The sequence below is a fragment of the Colobus angolensis genome, unplaced genomic scaffold, assembly GCF_000951035.1.
Source record: "Colobus angolensis palliatus isolate OR3802 unplaced genomic scaffold, Cang.pa_1.0 Scaffold50, whole genome shotgun sequence".
Classification (NCBI taxonomy): Eukaryota; Metazoa; Chordata; class Mammalia; order Primates; family Cercopithecidae; genus Colobus; species Colobus angolensis.
Window position 1 is genome coordinate 7,100,013 of NW_012118488.1, and position 6,000 is coordinate 7,106,012.

Consider the following 6,000-nt stretch of genomic DNA (forward strand, 5'->3'; position numbering starts at 1 on the left):
GGTAAACCAGCTCATAGTGGTGTTGGTTGATCACCGCATCACACTGCACAGATTCTACTTTGTGATCTGATACGGGCTTTTGCTGTGATTCAGTGTTTGTCAATATTTATTGAATGTTGTTTTCTTCTTTTGGTTTGTATGTTCTGAAATCTGCCTTGGTTTTTTGTGTGAATTTTCTACCAATCTTCTCAATCAAAGCACTCACTTTTTAAATGTGGTCTAAGCCCAATGGTAGGAATCTACACTATTCATGATCAAGCACATTCAAAGACTGGGCAATAACTCATGAATTAGTGTCACATCAGATTTTCTCCTGCAGCACTTGGACTTCTTTTGCCCCTCAGCTATAATATATAATAATGGCTTATAATATGCCTGTAATCATGCATCTGCCTTGATTCGTTGGACAAATACCTGCCAACTGCTTTAGTTCCAACATCTAAGTTGTGTATCTGTGTGTATATATATATATATATATATATGTGTGTGTGTGTGTGTGTGTGTGTGTGAGAGAGAGAGAGAGAGAGACAGAGAGAGAGAGAGGAGAGAGAGAGAGAGAGATAGCATAATTAATATAATTCCTTACCTTGGTAATCTACTTATAATAAATGACACATTCCTCTTAGTTGGATATGGTGTCTTAATCTCCTGAGTCTTTCAGGGGCTAAAATACTGCCTGAGTCACAATCCAATGACAAGAACCTCATTTCCTGTGGATGAACTTTTCTAAATCTTTCTACCTTCCAGCTGCCTGTCTCCCTGATTCCGGGCTTATCTACCCCAGAAGTCCTCATTATCATGCTCCCTGCACTTGCTGATTATGTCCCCTGACTTTCCCAGATATCTCCTGCCTGCTTACACTGCCATCTCTCACTTCGTCATCATCGCCAGACACCAAATTCTGGTTCATTGGCTGGATGGGGGAGACTTGTTTCAGGAATTCAGGCTCCTTTGCTGATACTCTGTCACTTGCTTTGCTGCCGCTAGGTTTCTTGGTTACTTGGAACATCCCAAGTCCAGTTAGGCCTGATGAGTCTTTGCTTGCCACAATCTCCTCACCAACACAAATCACCTGTTACTGACAGTTAATTTCTTTGCTCCCGTATCTGGTTTCCAGTCTTCTTTCCTGTTAAGTCTTTCTAGTTTCGACATCCCAGCACTTTGACTAATGCCAAGCCAGTTATTGTATCATCTCCTACATAGTGCTAAGAATTAATTAGAGGGTCTGTATATATAAATTGCTTTGTAAGATTCCTCTCATCTGCCACTTTTGTGAAATCTTCATCCTCTGTTATCATAGAGCAGTCATTTACATCTTTTTCATGGCCCATAGGGCAAGTGTGTTTTTTACCAGTTTGTCTCTTTTACTGGACTATGTGTTTTTCTGGAATAGAAGCCACATGGTTATTTAGTCACATAAACATTTATTAAGCACTTAACACTTGCCAGACACCATGTTTGGCAACACAACTATAGAAAAATATATACAAACATACACAGTTGTGTGGTTTTAGTAACTCAGGGTCACTGGATTTTATTGCTAGTATAAGTAGTTTAGTTTAAGTATTCCACAAAAGTTTTCTGAATGAATGAATGCGTGTTTGCTAAATAATTGAAAATAGATTTTTAAATGTAGTTCCTGAAAAAATAATGTGCTCTAGTGCATGCTCCCTAAGAAGTAAACGACACTTACTGAGCAAAAATAAAAACATAAAATAACCGTTGAAGTTGTTTTAGATGCTAGACCTGAAAGATTTACCATAAATAAGATAAAGCTATATGCCAAAGGCTAGCAACTGTTTTCTATGAAAGACCAGATAATAAATGTTTTCAGAATTGTGGTCCGTACAGTTCTGCCACATCTACTCAACTCCAGTATGGTTGCTCAAAAACAACCATAGATACCTAAATAAATGGGTATAACTCTGTTCCAATAAAATTTTATTTATGGAGTCTGAAATTGGAATATATAAAATGTTAATGTGTCATGAAATATTATTGTGTTTCTTAATTTTTTCTGAATTATTTAAAAGTCGTTTATGGTTTGTAAGACTTTTAGAACAAGGTAGTGCTTAAATTTGGCCAGTGGGCCCACATCCACTGACCCTCGATCTTAAGCTTTTCTTCTTTTGTCTTTTTTTTTCCCAAGAACCCTTCTATTAAGATTAAACTTCAGTTTCTTGATATAAACTTTTAAAGTTGTTGTAAACAAAAATAGCTTAGGTCCAGTTTAGATGTTCAATATTGAAAACAAGAAGGAGGCTGGGCTCGATGGCTCACGCCTGTAATCCCAGCACTTTGGGAGGCCAAGGTGGGCAGATCACTTGAGGTCAGGAGTTCAAGACCAACCTGGCCAACATGGCGGAACTCTGTCTCTACTAAAAATACAAAAAATTAGCCGGGTGTAGTAGCGGGCATCTGTAATTCCAGCTACTCGGGAGACTGAGTCAGTAGAATCGCTTGAACCTGGGAGGTGGAGCTTGCAGTGAGCTGAGATCACACCATTGCACTCCAGCCTGAGCAACAAGAGCAAAACTCCATCAGAAAAAAAAAAAAAAAAGAGAGAGAAAAGAAAAAAAGAAGGAGTGGTGGCATTGCCAAATGCTCTGGACAAAGCAAAATGTCATGGCATAATGCAAGAACATGCATAATGGTCTGTTGGCTGAAGGCAGGGGCTTATAGTGGCTTAGTCTCTAGGTTATTTTCAGTCTTCAGATTTATCAATTCCCTCCATGGAATTTTGGTAGAGAGGAGCTAATAACGTTCAATATAATTATCTTTTTGTGAATAGGTTTAAAATAACTCCAAGTATTGCTTGCATTAAAAGCAAACAAACAACTAATCTATCCTTGTAAAAATCATACATAACAGTAGAGTTGAGGCAGGGATGTTTGATCTTGGAAACCCGGATAAGCTTTTGCCTTAATTTTGTCTAATCTATGCTAGCATTATAACACTATTATTTTTCAGCCTGTACTTCTGCTTGTTGGTCAGTTGAACCAATTGAACTGTGCTTGTCTGTAAGTTAAACAGAGTGACCCCAATCCCGATATCCTCTTCAGAGATGTCCTCTTTTCATTATTTCTACTAATTTCATCTCCAGATTGATTGTAAATAGTAGGTTTCTAAAGTTTCTAAGAAACAGTAGGTTTCTAAGACTAAATTCATCTCCAGGTTGATTTTAAACAATAGGTTTCCTGCAAATGATTTTTAAAGGCCATACAATTCTGAGAAGAAGCTGGTGTCTAGATTATTTATTTCTCTCCCTCTTTGTCCATGAATATCTCTCCTTGCTCTATTGATCATGAAGGTTTTCTCTTCAAGTAACTTCTAGAATTCTCTCTCTTTCCAATAAAAAGGTGAAGAAGTGATATTAAAAAGAAAAGACTGTGTTACTGAACCAAATGAAAGGCTATATAAACATTTCATGTAACGGGCCAAAGAAGAAATGTGCATATGGTCTCTGTTGCAACTACTCAACTGCATAATAGAATGAAAGAAGCTGTAGAAAATTTAAAAAAAAAAAGAGCTGTCTGTGTTCTAATATATTTACGAAACAAGGCAACAGGAAAGATTTGACCAGCAGGGCATAATTTGCCAACCCCTGAACTAAAGTGTATGTTATATTAGTTGTGCCTATTGAGTAATTAATATTATTTATTCTTAAAGTAGAAATATATTATTTTGTGTCTTAAGACAAAACAAAAACAAAGCATATTAAATTATTATTATAGACTTTTGTAATGGGGAAGAAGCCTTTCAAAAATTATATATATATTTATTAATATATAAAGCTTATATATTTATATTAATAATAATATAAAGGTTTAATATAACCTTTTTATTAAATTAGAAAATGTCCCTTTAGGCCTTTGCATCTCACACTTGGTTTATAGAGCCCGCTTAAGCAGCAGACATTTCTGTACATGTTTCTTTGCAGAAGAGTTAGGAATAAACTGTGACTTTAACCATTTGCATGAGCTGGACACAGGATGAATCTCAATATAACATGACAACCATTTCATTTGCAATATTCACAGATTTGTTTGTTTGCTTTGGCTGGTGCCATAGCGTTTACGCCTTATCATACACTAGCTGAATCATACTGTATCGTACCTCTTTCCAGACTCTAGTTTTGAGTTGATAAAGTCTGCGGTTCAATGGCAGATTTATGCATGCTGTTTGTCCACCTGGTCCCTATTCAAAACAACTGCTTCCTCACAGTGAACACTTGGTAGCAATGTCTATATTCAGTCTATTCTAGACAGATCCCCTGATGCTATCTTTCTAATGTCTGTAAATAATTATTTGGTATAATGGCAGTGGAAACAGAAAGCAATTTTTAGGTAGTAATTAGCTGCTTTGCCATCCAAAGAAGCTCTATATAACATGAATACTATGTATGTGCCTAGGTACAGATATTTGTTGAGTCCCTATTATATACCAATTTCTATATCTAGATATTTCCATGTATTTTCATTTAATCATCACAAACAGCCTGTGTGATAAATAATGTTAAATCCAACTAAAAGTGAAAAAATAGAATTGCAGAGATAAAGTTTTCCAAGGTTTCACATGCAGCATATGGGCAACACTACATCATATTTATGAGGAGCCCAATTTCTATAGTAAACTGAGAGACACCAGAATCCTAGTGCTAACTGCACTCTTACAATCTGGTATGACCTTGGCAAGTTATTTACCTCTCAGAGCCTGATTCTTCAGGTCAAAAACACAAGGATGTTAATTTGTAAACCAGATGAGATGTTGCATGTAAAACGCTTAACAAGGTTTCTAACTCTAGACAATATACTCAATATATGTTGTTGGCTCTTATAAAAATCATAGATCCAGAATGAGATTCCTCTTTCTCATGGCTTGATAGTCTGATCTTTCAACCACACAAAGGTTAGTACACTTTCCATTCAATTCACAAAATCTGTGTATCATAATTGAAAAAAAAAATCCTGAGAAATCCTTTAGATTAGGGTTCAATTTCAGATTCTGGTAGGGCCAGGCAGGTAAAATAATTGGCTCCAGTGGAGTGGGAGTAGAAAGTGCATTGCATATGTTTTGTGAGTGATGGGAACTGGAGTGCCCAGTCCCTGTCTTAGAAAAGGGAGCAGCTACTTAGTTCGAACAAGTTGTTGGTGAATAGAAATGCAGACCTGAATTTGTTAGTTCATTCCATTTTTCAAGACCAGGCAGATATTCACATTTTCATGTGAAATGTGCCAATTTTAAGTTGCTTGCTTTTAAAACTTCAAAAACACACAGCCATAACAAACATATATCCCAACTGGATTTGGTGCTTGGACCATTCACCTATGATCTTCGCTAGATTAACCTTGATGTTTGACCAATGACAAAACACATTAAGAGAGGTAGATGACTTGTCAGTGTCACACTGGATATCAGCTGAACTCCAGGGTCAGCCGGTGAGGAATATGGTGGAATTAAGACTAAAAGCCAGGCCTCTTTTTACTCCCACACACTGTTACTATTAATACTTTTATATTTGAGCAATTTCATTCAGGTGATTCCATCCCAGATAACTCCAAAATCTCTTTAAGTGGAAGATGTTTCTTTCTTTTCTTTTCTATATTTTATTATACTTTAACTTCTAGGGTACATGTGCACAATGTGCAGGTTTGTTACATATGTATACAAGTGCCATGTTGGTGTGCTGCACCCATCAACTCGTCAGCACCCATCAACTCGTCATTTACATCAGGTATAACTCTTAATGCCATCCCTGCCCCCTCCCCCCTCCCCACAATAGGCCCTGGTGTGTGATGTTCTCCTTCCCATGTCCAAGTGATTTCATTGTTCAATTCCCACCTATGAGTGAGAACATGCGGTGTTTGGTTTTCTAGTCTTGTGATAGTTTGCTGAGAATGATGGTTTCCAGCTGGATCCATGTCCCTACAAAGGACACAAACTCATCCTTTTTTATGGCTGCATAGTATTCCATGGTGTATATGTGCCACATTTTCTTAA